At 42.0% G+C, this 17,143-nt stretch overlaps 1 protein-coding gene across 1 annotated transcript in view; it reads left to right on the top strand.

Annotated features, from left to right (window-relative positions):
* AGTPBP1 (ATP/GTP binding carboxypeptidase 1) overlaps positions 1–17,143 on the top strand; it is a 2,804,614-nt gene that overhangs the window by 1,845,004 nt on the left and 942,467 nt on the right. The gene's annotated exons all lie outside the window — the stretch shown is intronic.

The raw sequence follows: 17,143 nt of genomic DNA, 5'->3' as shown, positions 1-17,143 counted from the left end.
AAGCCTGACTAGCTTGGTCTGGAAGGCTATGGAGTGCATCATCATGGAACTCATTAACAGAGACATTGGGAACCTCCAAACACTGGACACTACCCAGTTTGGCTTTAAGGGCAGATCATGCCTCCTAAACTTGGTGGACTTCTTTGAGACAGTTACCAAGGCTATAGACGAGGGAAAGGTGGTACACACAGCCTACCTAGACCTCGCTAAGGCCTTCGACAGCATTCCCCATAATGGTATTATAGACAAGCTCACCAGTCTGAACATAAACCCCTATGTCACAAGATGGGTTGCCAACTGGCTCATGGACAGAACCCACAAGGTGAGAGTTGCGGGAGCTAGGTCCGACTCTAAAACGGTTACAAGTGGCATTCCCCAGGGCTCAGTCCTATGACCCCTCCTGTTCGGCATATACTTCTCAGAGGTACAGGCAAGCACAGGAGGACTGTGGCTGACCAAGTTCGCAGATGACTGCAAACTAGGGAGCTATAACTGACTCTCCGGCTGATACAGACATCCTCCAAAAGTGTCTCACTGAGACGGATACCTGGTGTCAAAATCATGGCCTCAAGCTAAATGCCAAAAAGTGCATAGTCATCCCCTTTGGAAAAAATAAGGTACCCACAAACTACCACATAGGTGGTAGTCCCCTAAATATGGAAGACGTAATAAGGGATCTGGGGACCTAAGTAGATAGTAATCTCACCTTTGATAATCACATTGCCAAAGTGGTTAGAAAGTCCTTCTATGTGGCCCACCTAATCACAAAAGGGTTCGCATCCAGATCAAAAGAGTTCATTGTGCCCCTCTACTCATCACTCATCAGACCCATCATACAGTACAATGCCCCATTTGGGATGTACCTTACAAGACACTTGCAACAGCTGGAAGACCACAGAAGTACCTCACCAAGAGGATCACTGGCCTCAAACAGATGCCCTATGCAGCTCGACTGAAGAAACTCCAGTTGTACTCTGTTACATACCGCCTACTCAGAGGTGATCTCTGCCTGACATACAAGGCCATGTCCAACCCAGAATTGAAAATAGGACGTGCTGAAGGGATAGATTCCTGCCCCAGAGACTTCCCATGCTTTGGAACAAGATCCCAATCTACATTAGGCAGAGCTCTTCGCTAACACTCTTCAAAAGAAACCTTGACGAGTGGATGGGAAACAGAAAGTATACCTCGGGGATCACTTCAGTGGCTGTGTTGGACAGAGGCACAGGGAACTAATCTAAGGGGGGTGGTGAAAGCCAACACATTCTGGCTAGGCTTATAAATGCCTTTAGCCTAGTCCCAACTTATGAACCTATGTAGGGCCTTGTATCACAGTTTCTGCAGTGTCGAGATCAGATGGAGTGACTGCAGGTAATTAAACAGTGACAAAATTCTCAGTAAAGTTGTAGGTGTAGAGCCTTATGGCAGTGCTTCTGAAATATTGAGATCAGATGTAGTGACCACAGGTCATGCTGTACGAAGGAAGATAGTGACTAAGTGTAACTGGAGACAACAAAGAATAATGATGAGGTATATGTCTGAGAGAATATCCACTTATCTTTTCCATCTTTAGGCAGCATCTCTGCCCCCGATTGACCTTTAGAATGGGTGATTACTGTTTCCTTAGTTGCACTACTTGTGGTTGGTACTGCTTCTGACTGCAGGTGTAGCTTGTAATGAAGACGTACTTTATTCCTCAACATGGCCCATTTGCAAAAAAAATAAATAAAAAAAGTTACTTAACCTCCTGTATGATGACAGAAGTTATCCTGAAAGCCACATTTTACTAACAAAGAGATACAACTATAAATAGCTCTTACCTTTTTTACCTTCCGCCACCTATGTTTGCCCTTATAATGGGTGATGGAGGCTGTGCCCTTTTTTTGCACTACTAGAGCCTGGTGCTACAGGTTCAGCCAGTGTGGCAGAAGTATTTTCTGAACTCCTGTAACATCATGCAGGTGCCTGTCCGTGTAGAGCAAGCAAGGAGGCATGGAGTAGTTTGGCCAGCTAGCTGGCTGAGAGAGTATGGTAATTTTATATTCAAAACTGACTTTTCTTTGGCTTCTTTTCTTTTCAGTCTACTTCAGTAAATAGACAGGTTTTATGACAAACAGCTACAAAGGGTCAAAGCAGAGCAATAAAGTGGACGCGCGCACACACAAGCTATTGCAGCATTTAATGATTTCTCTTCATATATTCATAACTGAAAAAAACTGTTCTATATTTGATAGACATGGTGTGAAATGTCATGGTGGGACACAGAATCACAAACACACATAACAGAGAGCACCTGAACTGGGCTTAGGGAAGCACAACTAACATACATGCATACAAGAATCTATTTCAAATACACTCTCTTTTACAACTGATACTATTATGTAATGACATTATGATGATGATATTTTCTGGCTTGCACTTCTGTTTGAAAATAGAATGTACATGCCCAGGCCAGCTATACCCAACAAAAATAGAAGTAAATAACTTCATACTGTTTTTCCCCAAGGTTGCATGTGAAAACAGGACTGTGTACATCCAGACCAGCTACCCAGTTAACAAAAAACATAAAACAAACATAAAACAAGTATTTATTTATTTTGTTTTACATTTGTTTACCAGGGATGGCCAACTGGGCCAGTGTCAGCAGAGGTCTGGAGAGAAAAGCTCCATTACAAACAATACAAGAAATTGATAACAGTCAATAATATATAACTTCGGTAAATGTAGGTAGTAAATAGCTTATACGTGATCAATAAAAATTGAGAGAGTAATATAAAGTGTCAAAAAGAAAGCTAACCAATTAGCATGAAATAGCTTGTGCTATCTTAGAGAAATGACTTATCAGTAGATCAGTATCATGGTTTTGGTGGTAAATATTCAAGATACATGTATGGTATACGAAGAAGAATATGGCTGATTGTTGCTATGCTAGTGTTACTTATTCTAAGCAGTAGTGAGCTTGAGCTAGGCAGAGAAAAGTTGGAATTCTGTGAGAGAAGAGAGAATTTGGATGTTTGAATTTAGTAAGGGAGGAGATATTTTGATTGTAGGAACAAGGAAGGTCCGAATGATCAGCCTGAATAAGTGTAGGAGCAAAGCTAGGTTTTGGTTAGGTGTTCCTTAAGCAGTGGTTTAAATTTGGATGTGTTGCTAGAATCTAGTATTGCCTGAGGCCTGGAATTCTAGGACTTGGATATTTGGTGGGAGAATAGAGAGTTACCGTAACAATTATTAGATTTAGTTACTTTTGAATAGTAGTTTGTGGGAGGATCTGAGTGGCCTGCCGTTTGAGTAGGGCTGCACTAAGCTCTTGAGTGCTGGACAGTTGTGTGGATGGTTTAAGATGGAATGAATGAAAGTCAGTTGGTTGAGGGATAGGAAACTGGGTAGTTCAATCAAATTTAGTTTACGAAGTGCTGTGCAGTGATGTGATCTGTAAGGAAGGTTAGTAGCGAATCTTGGGATTTTGTTATAGCAGGACTCCAGTTTGTTTAAATCTGATTTTCTGAGATTAGTGAATATGGGTGAGACATATAGAAGGGTAGAGAGTAGATGAGTCCTATCTGTGGAATGTCTAGTAGCTTCGGTTAGGTATGGCTTGACTCTGTATAGTGAGCCTAGCTTAGTGTGGTCAAATTTTAGGTTGTCAGTTGTGACTCTGAAGAGTTTGGTGTGCTGGACAGGTTAAATTTTTAGTTTTATTGGCCGACTAGATGGTGAAGGGGAGAGAGTTATCAGGAGCTTTGCTATTAGTGAAGAGCATAAGCTTTAAGTACATAAACAAAGATCACTAGCCAAGTGAGTCTTTTAATTGCTGCTTCTCAGATTTTCTTTTGACTTGCTATTTACATTTGTTACCTTAAGGGGAACATAAGGTAGCAAATGTAAATAGCAAGTCAAAAGAAAATGAAAAAAGATTTTCCTTAGCATGTTTTTTAGACAGTTCCATAGATGAAAGTAAAATCAAAGGAATAATCAAGAGTGATTGGAGATTCTTAATGAATTTTCCAGAAATTAAAAATGTTATAGGGGAGACCCTGTCTTTGTCTCTAAAAGAGGAAAGAGTTTAAAAGACTTTTTTTTAGAAAAGGAATTTATGCTCAAGTATGCCTGATATTTTGGAAGTGGGGATGAAGAGATGCAACAATTGTAAGTTATGTCAATATATGAAAGAAGTTAAGAATTTTGTAGTGACAGCAAGAAGCTTTGAAATTAGGTTGAATAATTTGTATAATTGCAGGTCCAAATATGTGGTATACATGGCTCTGTGTGAATTATATCCACCATTTAATATAGGAAGAACCATTAGAGAATTCTACATGCGAGTGAATGAACATATAAGAGCAGCAGACAAGATTGATGTAAGCAATGCCCTGGCAAAACACATTAAGCAAAAACATTTGTTAGAAAAAAATAAGGCATGCTTCATATCTGTAATTGATGAAGTCAATGGTTTTTATCATAGGTTTGATGCAGAAGATGAACTGGATTGGAGAGAATATTGCTGGCAAATCAGGCTGAATGCATGTGTTATACCCTGGTTTAAATGACACTGAAAACTTTAAAGTTGTTCTTAGAAGGAAAGGGTTAAGGCATTAAGTGCTTTGGGACACATGTTGTTAAGTATTTAAATCAGTTTGTTCATTATACAACTTGGTCTGAAGAAGTTCCATGAGGGGAATGAAAGCACTTACCAGTTGGATTTTTATGTAATAGTCATTTTGTGTTTTTAGCCGTTCAGTTTTTATTTTGCCTTTTATGGCTATTTCATTTGTTTGTTTGGAAGTTTCGCGAAGTATACATCTCACAGTCTGTTTTCCAAACGAAGATGTTTTACCCTCCATTCCCTTACCCATATTAAACTCCAGTGTGACATCCGTCCATCCTAATCCAGGCCCAACCCTCATCACATTCTCTATCCCACCCCAAATCCACATTCTGACACCTCCCCTAATTCCCCACCTAACTCCTATCTGCCACTGAAAAAAGTAACTCTGACCTTCTCTTCATTAACGTTAACCTCAGAAGCTTGATAAAGTACATGAATTTCATGCTGCTGTTGCCCTTTACTCCCCTGATATAGCTGTCATTACTGAAACATGGCTTTAAGCCTCATAGTAAATCTGAAGAATTTCTTCCCAATGGTTATAACATCCTCAGAACTGATAGCATCTAGACATGGTGGTGGGATTGTCATTTTGTTTAAAGACTATTTTAAATTGGCACAACTTAAATTTACTTCCGCATGATGTTCCTAACTCAGAAGTTTCAATAACATGCCTAGATATGAACCATTATCTTTATAGCGATCTACCTGCCCCCTGCTAATAACCTCCAAAATATTGAAAATATCTGTGAATGGGCCTCTTCCAACTTCAGCCACGAAACTATTATACTTGGAGATTTGAACCTTAACTGGACTACCTGCGCTTCTAAACCCCTACTAATTTTATAAACCTCTACAATTTCTGGCAAAAAATTAGCCACCCCACATGCATTGACAAACACACCAACAGGCAATCCATTCTTGACTGGATTTTAACAAACAAATCCAATATTAGTTATGATGCTAGGTGTCTCTCTGACACACTAAGTGATCATTTCCCTACCTACACATGCACACAATTCCTGTAGCATTTCATTTAGCTACGTTTGCAATAAAAAACACTTTCTTCCTACCTTATTTAATACTCTTCTTCAACAGTATGACTGGTCACCTCCAAAATCTCTTCAACTGGACTGTGCAGTACAGTACTTCAATAGTGCTTTTCTTCAAATACTTAATGATCTAGCCCCAATTACAAAAATTTGTACCAAATCCAAACAGCTTCCCTGGTTGTCAAAAGAGACAACCGTGCCTTTTTTAGGCAAGGCTGAAAAGTCAAACCCATCTCCGTAAACAGCACAAATAAAAAAAATGAGGGTTATGCTACTCATTGCCAGGAGTTTAAATCTCAAAATGCACACGCTTGAAGCACTCCTCAGTATGGAGAACGTCGACATCTGTGCAGTAACTGAAACCTGGTTCAAGGCTCCACAGAGCACCCCAACACTACCGAGCTACAACTCATACCACACATTTCGACCACAGAACATGGACCGAAACACAAAAGGAGGGGGTGTATCCATATTCATCAAGGATACCTACACCTCCAGGTAAGTGGTGCAGCATGATACCTCCGAGATCATCCATGTGCAACTAACATCAGGCAAATCTGCAGTGCAAATTGTGGCTTGCTACAGATCACCCTCCATGACCCAGAACCACCACTCCGCCTGCCTGGAGACACTGGAAAACATGAAGGTCCTACCGAACACCCTGATATTGAGCGATTTCAATTACCCTACCTTTAACTGGGAAAACTACTCTAGTACAAACTCCCAGGTCCAGCACTTCCTGGAATTTATCAACTCAATTGCCTTGGATCAGCTGGTAAACTCCCCTACCAGAGGTGAAAACATATTGGACCTGGTCATCACCAACATGGGCGACAGGTGTTCCACACCGGAGGTCAACCTGTCACTGGTTAGATCAGACCATAAACTAATCACTCTGGATGTCCACACCACACCACCACCTCCAACCAAGGAAACCAGAGTGAAAAACTTTTCTATAGAAAACTTCACCTTACTTAAGACAGAGGTGGTAAGTTTCACAGCCCCCACGCTAAAGGGTAACGGTGTCCATTGCATGGATCGTGCCATCCCTAACAAAACCAAGACTCAATCCCCTAAGAGAAGGAAATCAGTCTAGTGGATCCCTGCCATAAACAGGCTATACAACAGGAGGAGGAAACTAGTTCAGAAAAAAAAGCAAATCCCAAGAAGGAAAGACATCCCTGATCAGTATCCGTAAGAAACTAAGGTCCCTCATAAAATCCTCCAAGGCTAACTTCAGAAGAAAAATAGCCAAGGATTCAAAAGATAACCATAAAGCCTTCTTTAGCTATGTCAAGAATCTAAGTGGCAACTCGCAGATATGCTCTGAGCTAGTGCAAGATAGCACAAAATATACTGAACCCAATTATATTACCAACATCCTGGCAGATAGATTCAGTGCAAAACTTCACCCCCCAAATGGCCCACAACAATACCGGAAAAGTGTAGTGTCCCGGAAATCACAGATGCACAGGTGAAAACAGCCCTTTCAAAAGCCAAAAGCACAGCATCAATGGGGCCAGATGGTGTCCCAGGCTGCGTCATGCACGAACTACAGAATGAACTAACCCCCCACCTAAACACACGGTTCAATCTCAGCCTCTCCATAGGCTATGTGCCCATAGAATGGCGCACAGCAACAGTTATTCCACTCCACAAAGGAGGGGGCACAACTGACCCTGGTAACTGTTGCCCCATAAGCCTGACTAGCCTGGTCTGCGAGGCTATGGAGCGCATCATCATGGAAGTCATTAACAAAGACATTGGGAACCTCCAAACACTTGACCTGACCCAGTTCGGCTTTGTTAAGGGCAGACCACACCTACTGAACCTGGTTGACTTCTTCGAGATGGTCGCCAAGGCCATAGATGAGGGTAAGGTAGTTCACACAGCCTACCTTGACCTCGCCAAGGCTTTTGACACCATTCCCCACTCGAGAATTATAGAAAAACTCACCAGCCTGAACATAAACCCCTTAGTCATGAGATGGGTTGCCAACTGGTTTACAGACAGAACTCACACGGTAAGAATAGTGGGCTCCAGGTCCAACTAAAACAGTCACAAGTGGTGTCCCACAAGGCTCGGTCCTGGGACGCCTACTGTTTGGCATATACTTCTCAGATGTACCAGCAAACAAAGGAGGACTATGGCTAACCAAGTTTTCTGATGACTGCAAACCGGGAGCCATAATTGACTCTCCAGTTGACAAGGACATTCTCCAAAAGGGCCTTACTGAGACGGACACCTGGTGTCAAAGTCATGGTTTCAAGCTAAATGCCAAAAAAGGCATAGTCATCCCATTTGGGAAAAACAAAACACCCATGAATTACCACATAGGTGGCACAGCCCCCTTAATACAGAAGAGGTAATAAGAGATCTGGGGACCCAGGTAGATAGTAATCTCTCCTTTGAAAATCATATTGCCAAAGTAGTTAGGAAATCCTTCTATGTAGCCCATCTAATTACTAAAGGGTTTGCATTTAGAAATAAAGAGGTTATAGTGCCACTCTACTCGTCACTCATCAGACCCATCATAGAGTACAATGCCCCGTTTGGGATGTACCTCACAAGATACTTCCAACAGCTGGAAAGACCACAAAAGTACCTCACCAAGAGGATTACTGGCCTCAAACGTATGTCTTATGCAGCCTGACTGGAAAAACTCCAGCTGTACTCAGTTGCATATCGCTTACTCAGAGGTGATCTCTGCCTGACTTACAAAGCCATGTCCAACTCAGAATTAATGGCCATGCTCCACCTAAAGAAATCCAAGTCACTGTGAGCCACTCGATCTAGTGAGCTAAACCTCGCCACAACAATAAATAGAACATGCTGGAGGGATAGATTCCTGTCACAGAGACTCCCCATGCTTTGGAACAAAATTCCTAAATACATTAGGCAGAACCCCTCACTAACACTCTTCAAGAGAAACCTTGATGAGTGGATGGGTAACAGAAAATACACCCCTGGGATCACTTCATTGGCTCTTCTTGACAGGTTCAGTTAATTAATCAATGGGATGGCGAAAGCTGACACACTCTGGCTAGGTTTATAAATGCCCTTGGACAGATAGCTTAGTACCTACCTATGAACAATTCTACTAAAACAAAAGGATCGAGCCTGGTATCTCTTTCAGAATAATAGAAGTAAACAAAATCTCATTACCTGCCAACAACTTTGAAATCAAACCAATAAACTAATTAAACAAGACAAAAACAAAATATTTCCAAACAAGTCAGCTAAAATACCAGAAAAATCCCAAAAGATTCTAGCAAACAATCAACCAACTCCTCAACCCAGGAAAACCCACTACCATAGCCCCAACTCTGACCAACCCATATGATTGCATAGCCACTCAAATCAACTCCCATTTTATTAACTCACTAACTTCTCTACTAAACAGAACTCCTAATGTGCCTCTGACCATACCTCAAACCTCCAACAACAGTTCTACCCTCCTCTATCTCAAACCTATCCAAACAAGTTATGTTAATCTCCTTTCTAAACTAAAATTTTGCACACTAGCTGCAGACCAGCTACCTGGTGACTTTCTACAACTAGCTGCTACTTCCATCTCTTACCCTATATCTATTCTCATTAACTATTCTATGTCTGAACAGTACGTACCTCTCCTCTGGAAAATATCTCACGTCTTAACCTTAGATAAAGGCGGTGCCTGTACTGATGTATCCAGCTGCAGACCCATAGGCATTTTGTCACCACTTGCTAGAATCTTAGAAAAATGTATACACAAACCGTTCTTAGACCACTTTCTGTCAAGTAATTTATTATCTAATACACAACATGGCTTTTGACCTAGGCATAGCAACAGTACAGCTCTAATTAGCTTTACTAATACCGTAAATCAACTCAAAAACAAGAAACAACTAATTTAATTCTAAGCAGATACAGTGGATATAAAAAGGGTGTACACCCCAGTTAAAATGTCAGGTTTTCGTGATATAAAAAATAAGACCACAATACAACATTTCAAAACTTTTCCCACCTTTAATGTGTTCTGTAACCTGTACAATTCAAATGAAAAACAAATCTGTTAGGGGAAAAAATATAGAAAATGTACAGTAAGCTGGTTGCATAAGTGTGCACACCCTTAAACTAATACTTTGAAGCACCTTTTGATTTAGTTACAGCATTCAGCCTTCTTGGGTAGGAGTCTATCAGCATGGCACATCTTGACTTGGCAATATTTGCCACTCTTCCTTGCAAAAGTGCTCCAAATCTGTCAGATTGCAAGGGCATCTCTTGTGCGCAGCCCGCTTTGGGTCACCCCACAGATTTTCTATCGGATTTAGGTCTGGGCTCTGGCTGGGTCATTCCAAAACTTAAATTTTCTTCTGGTGAAGCCATTCTTTTGTTGATTTGGATGTATGCTTGGGGTCATTGTCATGTTGAAAGGTGAAATTCTTCTTCATCTTCAGCTTTCTAGCAGATGCCGGAAGGTTTTGGGCCAAAAGTGACTGGTATTTGTTACTGTTCATAATTCCCTCCACCTTGACTAAAGCCCCAGTTCCAGCTGAAGAAAAGCAACCCCAAAGCATGATGCTGCCAGCACCATGCTGCACGGTGGAGATGATGTTCTTTTGGTGATGCAAAGTGCTGTTTTTGTGCCAAATGTATCTTTTGGAATTGTGGCCAAAAAGTTCAACCTTGGTGTCATCAGACCATAACATATTTTCTCACATGCTTTTGTGAGACTTGATGTATTGTTTTGCAAATTTTAGCTGGGCTTGGATGTTTTTCTGTGTAAGAAAAGGCTTCCGTCTTGCAACCTTACCCCATAGCGCAGACATATGGAGAATACGGGAGATTGTCGTCACATGTAGTATACAACCAGTACTTGCCAGAAATTCCTGCAGCTTCCTTCAGTGTTGCTGTAGGTCTCTTGGAAGCCTCCTTGACCAGTTTTCATCTTGCCTTTTCATCAATTTTGGAGGGACGTCCAGTTCTTTACAATGTCACTATTGTCCCATATTTTCTCCACTTTTTGATGACTGCCTTCACTGTATTCCATGGTATGTCTAATGCTGTGGAAACTTTTTTGTACTTTTCTCCTGACTGATATCTTTCAACAACGAGATCCCTTTGATGCTTTGTAAGCTCTCTGCGAACCATGGATTTTGTTGTAGCAGGCAACTAAATAAATGTCAGGAAAATCCTACTAGGACAGCTGAACTTTATTTGGGGTTAATCAGAGTCTCTTTAATTGATAGCAGGTGTGTCCCCAAGAAGACTGAATGCTGTAATTAAATCAAAAGGTGCTTCAACAAAGTATTAGTTTAAGGGTGTGCACACTTATGCAACCAGCTTTATTGTATGTTTTTTTTTTATTTTTTATATTTTTCCCCCTAACATATTTGTTTTTCAATTGAATTGTATAGGTTATAGGTCATATTAATGGTGGGAAAAGATATGAAATGATTTATTGTGGTCTCATTTTTTATATCGCACAAACCTGGCATTTTAACAGGGTGTGCAGACTTTTTATATCCACTGTATCTGCTTAGAAATAAGCCATTTAGCTCATATTCACATTTTTATATTTTTGTACCATGGCAGCAAAACAAGAAAATATTGAAGCTTTCCATTTCCAGATGAATACTTTGTTGCATTCATTTTTGATGAAAAATGGTGGGAGTCTTCACATTTGCTGCCTTCTACCACATCATGTCTTTTGATGATCCCTATACTGTACTTGTCTTTAGTGGATACATTTGCAGAATAATACAAGCTACATTCGTCTTCCAGAGATGGAATGTTTTTTGCAGGGCATTGCACCAGAGTATTCATGGATACATAGCCAGACTTCTTCCTTCAGGTCTGCTTGCTACTGTGTCCTACCTGTAGTGCAAAATGGCAAACTTAATAGTGGAGGTTTGAGACTTTGTGTTTCCAGCAATAGCAACCCTTTAGTTTGTTGTAGCTAGATGTAGTTGTTTGAGGAATCCTGTTTGTGTACCTTTTGTTCCCCTTGCTTCTGGAATCTTTTCTACTTTTGTTCTTGCTTCTTAACCTTGGGGTTATATTTAACTTTTTTAGCTACAGCAATCAGCAGAAAATTAAACTGGCGAATATCCATTTTTCTGCGAAGCATGCACTGGGCATAGCATGAGACTATTCACAGATAAACAGCTGAGGGAAAAAGATACCAAGATGGTCACAGCTGTTAATAGTGCAAGGTCATGCTTAGTGTTCTGGTTTGTGAATGAAATCACTAAAACAATCATTATAATGAATGTCTCCTATAAGTCTACTTCACACAATTCCCAAGCAAATGATTGCTTCTTTTCAGCCATAGATACAGTGGTGCTGCTACAACTGTAGTACGTATGCATCAGATGTATATTTAGCTGAAAGAATAAATTGTAGGTAGAAATGATTCAACGTACTTTGGACTGAAAACTATTTCCTAGAAACATGTACACGTCTTTAGATGGCATTTCTGGTGTGATTTTGATCATTGTAGTTGTTAGGGATGTAATTTAGAAGATTGTGTGGCTTGGCAGTGCCCACTCTCATGTTGTACCCCCCAGATTTGTAGATGATTGATTGTGCTCAAGCAGTGTGTGGTGATTTTTTTCCCCTTTCTCCACAGATGTGCTACTATAGTGTTAGAATATATAATCAAGGAGATGCAAGGGGGATTACCTCCCAGCAGAAAAGCATTTTATAGTATATCTGCTGTGTAAAACTCCATTGTACTTCTGTTTTTTTTTCCAGTCAAATGTATCTTGAAGATTATACAGAAACAGTACATACCAACCTGAAAACATTACTTGCATATTGGAAAAGCATAAAATGGAGCAGAATAAAATGATAGCCAGCAGTTATAAAAATAAAACTTCTTTAATGGAATCCAAATGTAAGTGTTCACAGTTGCTCAGACTGCTTCTTCAGACAATGGTGTTAGTCAAAAACCTTCATTCCGTAAATACAGTGCTTAACATTCAAATCCATTACCTTCCTGATGGCTTGTTGCACATTTAAAGAAACACCATCATTGCGACTGCAGAAACAGCTAGTACTAAATAGAAATACTAAGACTAGTTACATTCAAGGCTGTATAATAGAATATGTAGCTATAACCCCATTCCTTATTTAGTGCATATATCTGTACAATATATATATATTACATATAAACAACCTCTAAAATAATAAGTAATGTGCATAACAAATGTGTAAAAAAATATATGTTGCCCTGGTATACCCTATCAGTATACACACATTTTTTAACATCCTATTAAAACTATGCTATCTGTGCAGCAGTCTGGCTTTCAATATGGTCTTGATGGGGACGTTGTCATTCAAACCACTACCACTGTCAGCTCTTAGTTTAATAATCCAGTGGGTTTCATTAGTTTCTGTCCTGTTTTTAACATCTCCACATCTCCCATCCTGTCTAGTTTATTCCATGACTAGGAAGTGAAATTTGTGTGCATCCCCTTTATGAATGACAATTTTAACTAAGACATTAGTGGTGGTTCAAGTATTGATATTATATATATGTTTCCTAATCCTATCACTTCGTCTCCGATCAGATGTTCTTCGTGTTTCACTGTTGCAGTCATCCCATTTGGGTTATCCCTGCCAGGGTAGCCCTCGTCCGGCTCGAATACCAGAAGCTTAGTATTTCTGCGTCGGTTGCCGTCGCTTCAGGATTGACAACGGGTCGTCAGTAGTATAAAGTGGGCAGCTGACGCCATTACATCAGTCTTTCTTGCCGTGGAGCCCGAAGCAGAAGCAGTTCGCATGAGTGCCAGTTGGCCGCTACCCGAGTTTCGTCTACCGATTTGAAGCTGAAGTCTTCTAAAGCTATGTACCCCATTGGGGATCCTTTTTGCTTGCACTAACTGATGTCAGAAAAAGTTAACAATTGTCTCACCTGTAAAAAGCAAATACCACACCGAGACTTTCATTCTTACTGCGTCACTTGTTTAGGCCCAGACCACAATGTCCCCTGCTCTCGCTTCTGTGCTTTGTTCAGTGCCAGAACTATCTGCCATTGCTTCCTTATTGCAACTAGATGTTTTCGCTTACAGTCCTCTAACTCCAGTATGGCTTCGGTAAGCCATCCGACAGCAGATCTTCTGAAAAAACGTAAAGATAAAGAGACAGACCGCACAAGTCCCGACCTACCGACGATGCTTCCGTTAAGCCAGTCGTCCGTTCTTTTCAGTGAGCTTAATGGACTTCATGAATTAAATAAAAACTTAATAGAAGCTAGTTGTCCGTTCTCTTGTCCTCAGTGAGGCACTTTCTCAGCCCCTAATGCCCGCTAATGTGGATTCGCAGGCTGCTACTGACACCCTTTCAGAGTCCGGTATGCCGCAAAACTCTACTTCGACTAAGGATCCTGTGGTTGTCTCTATCTTGGATCGGTCCAGAGCCGCTGAGCAGGCATCGGCTTCCAAGGAAGTCCTTTGCACTACCAATTCTCAACACAAACCGTCTTCTTTCGTGACTACCGTTCCTTCGAAAACTACTGAGTTTTTTAGGCCCAGGGTGCGAATCACACCCAAGAAACCGATGACCCAATCTCAGGGACCTGCTTCCTTGCGTCAGTCTCATATGCTTAAAATGGTTGAAGACCTTATCATGCTGATCAGGGGAACCCAAGTTACCCCCTCCAAAAGGAAAAGAGGTCTGTCCCCTGTAGTTTTGCCTGAACCAAGAGTCAGATGACTCTGATGCATCTGAATATGAGGACATGCAACCCCTCTCTACTTATGAGGATTCTGATGCAGAGGATTCCATCCCTTCCACCACTCCCCCAGGGGAGTTTTCCTTTGGGGAAACCCTTCATACCTTAAGGGATCATTTCCAATGGGAGAGTCAGGACTACCTTCAGGCTAAAAAGAGACTAAGGGAATTCTTAGATCTTCCACAGCACAGACCCTTGGCCACCCCCCCTTCCCAAGTCCTGGATGGTTGTGGAGGATGTTTTCCTGGAATTCAGCTTGACTCCTTACAGCCTCCCTCCTGCACCCAGAAAACCAGACAGGTACTACAGAGTCCCTGACTCACACAAATTTCTTTTTTAAAAATCCTACTGCTGACCCTGAGGTTATTTCTCAAGGGCCTAAAGGGATTAAAGCAATCTCTGCTAAGAATCCCACCCCCCCAGATAGGGATTCCCGAGCACTAGACAGATGGGGTAAAAAATTATACACCTCAGCTACTCTTGCTGTCAGGGCACTAAATTGTCAGTTCCATATGCTAAAATTTCAGCAACGTACTCTGGAACTCCTCAAACAAAAAATGTCTTCCATTCCTGCTTGTGCAGAATCTAAAGAGTTACAAGAGTTAATGCATTCTGCAAGTCAAGTAACTAAACACACCTTGCACTCTGGTTTTGATGCCCTAGAAGCTTCTTGTAGGACAGCAGTCACCAGATCTGTCATTAGAAGGCATGCATGGCTTAAGGAACAGCCCTTGCCAGACCATGTCAAATCTAAATTGTTGGATACCCCCTTACACAAAGACAACTTATTTGGCACTAAGACAGAAAAGGTCTTAAAAATATGGAAGAAAAAGCAAAATCTATGCAGACCGTTAAGGATTTCTTACAGGTCCAGCCACCCAGGTTCAGTAGGCATTGTCCCACTAAGCCAGTCCAGGCCAGACCCGGGGGAACCAGACCCCCCCAGACAGCAGCCACAGGGAATGCAGACATCTAAGCAGTGGACTACTTCCACTTCAAAACCAGAGAGTTCTAAGTCACCCCCTTATGGTAAGAACTCACAATGACTCTCCTCACCCACTCCCTCCTTCTGCCCAGCTTCATTTGCCCCTAGCAGGAAAACTCTCTTTTCATGCAAGCACCTGGGCCACCATTACCAATGACCGCTGGGTTCTCAACATAGTGTCCCAGGGATACACATTTTCTTTCCACACCCTTCCTTTCCCAAAAGGGTTCCCAGATCTACTGCCAAACCAGTGGGCAGAGGCGCAAAAGAAAGTCCGTTCCCTGCTCTCTATGAGGGCAGTAGAGCACGTTCCTGCAGAACAGAGGCCAAAGTTTCTACTCAATACGTTTTCTGGTACCCAGAAAAGAGGGCACCTGGCCGCCCCATTGATCTATCCATTCTAAATAACCTTCCTGGTGATCCCAAATTTTAAAATGCTCACCCTCCAGCAGCTGCTTACCCATGCTTTCCAAGGATGCTTGGCTAGCCACCCTAGATCTATAAAAGGCCTACCTCCATATTCCTAGCAGGCAATCATGCAGGAAATATGTCCGTTTCAGGGCAGGATCTCAATACTTTCAGTTCTCTGTGCTTCCCTTTGGCTTATCTACTGCTCCCACCAGAGTTTTCACAAAATGTCTCGCTTCGGCCATTGCCTTTTGCAGACAAAGGAATATCCAGATTTACCCATACTTACACGACTGCCTGATTCAGGCCGATAGCCAGGAAAAGCTACTCAAGCACCTGGCCTTTGTAAAGTCCCTACTAACCTCCCTAGGGTACACAGTCAATGAAAAGAAATCCAAACAGGTGCCCACCTAAGGGAGTATATTCCTGGGAGCAAGCCTGGACACAGCATCCCAGATGGCATTCCTTACACCAGAAAAGCAAAATTTTCCTGACAGCCTACTTCGCTCAACTAGCCACCAGACCCCAGCTATCTGCAAGGAAGATCCTGCAAGCTCTGAGGTTCATGGCATCTTTCATACTACTCATTCCATATGCCAGACTGCATATGAGGAAACTTCAGTGGTACCTAAAGAGCCTTTGGTGTCAACACTCTCAAGACCTGGAGACTCTCATACCTATAATACCTTGCCTCAGAAAAGATTTTCTTTGGTGGGCAACAGCATGCTCCCACAACAAGGGACTACCTTTCTCACCACCCCCGCCGCCCAGACCCTCGCCACCGATGCAACAGACTATGCCTGCGGTGCACACCTGGACAGCAGGTGCATACAGGGCCAGTGGAGCCCACAGCAAATCCCTCTGCACATCAACCAAAACAAGATGATGGCTGTCCAGCATGCCTTGATAGCTTTCAAACCCCTTCTCTCCCCAGGGGCTCTCCTGATCAAAACAGACAACACCACTGTAATGTGGTATATCAACAAGCAGGGAGGGACTCGCTGCTACCCTGTATGCAGACTGGCCATGACCCTATGGTGCACAGTGTCTGCCATGTAACTCCACCTGTTAGCAGAATTCCTACCAGGTTCTCTCAACTCTCTGACAGACCAGTTAAGCAGAAATCTTCTGGACCCACACGAGTGGCAGCTCAACAGAAGAACCTTCAGCCTAATAACTCAGAAATGGGGAACCACAAAGGTTGACCTCTTTACCTCTCACAACAACCATCAGCTCAGCAATTTCTGTACCAGGGAGCATCATTCCATTAAAGAAGTTTTACTTTATAACTGCTGGCTATTTTATTCTGCTTCATTTTATACTTTCCCTGTTGGTCGTCCTGTGCAGCAGGCTATTTATCTGGTGTATCTCTG

Source organism: Protopterus annectens, chromosome 2.part0, assembly GCF_019279795.1.
Source record: "Protopterus annectens isolate FY-2018-M chromosome 2.part0, PAN1.0, whole genome shotgun sequence".
In the NCBI taxonomy this organism is placed as follows: Eukaryota; Metazoa; Chordata; order Ceratodontiformes; family Protopteridae; genus Protopterus; species Protopterus annectens.
The sequence above is the reverse complement of the archived record's forward strand: the minus strand, read 5'-3'. Positions and strand labels throughout refer to the sequence as shown.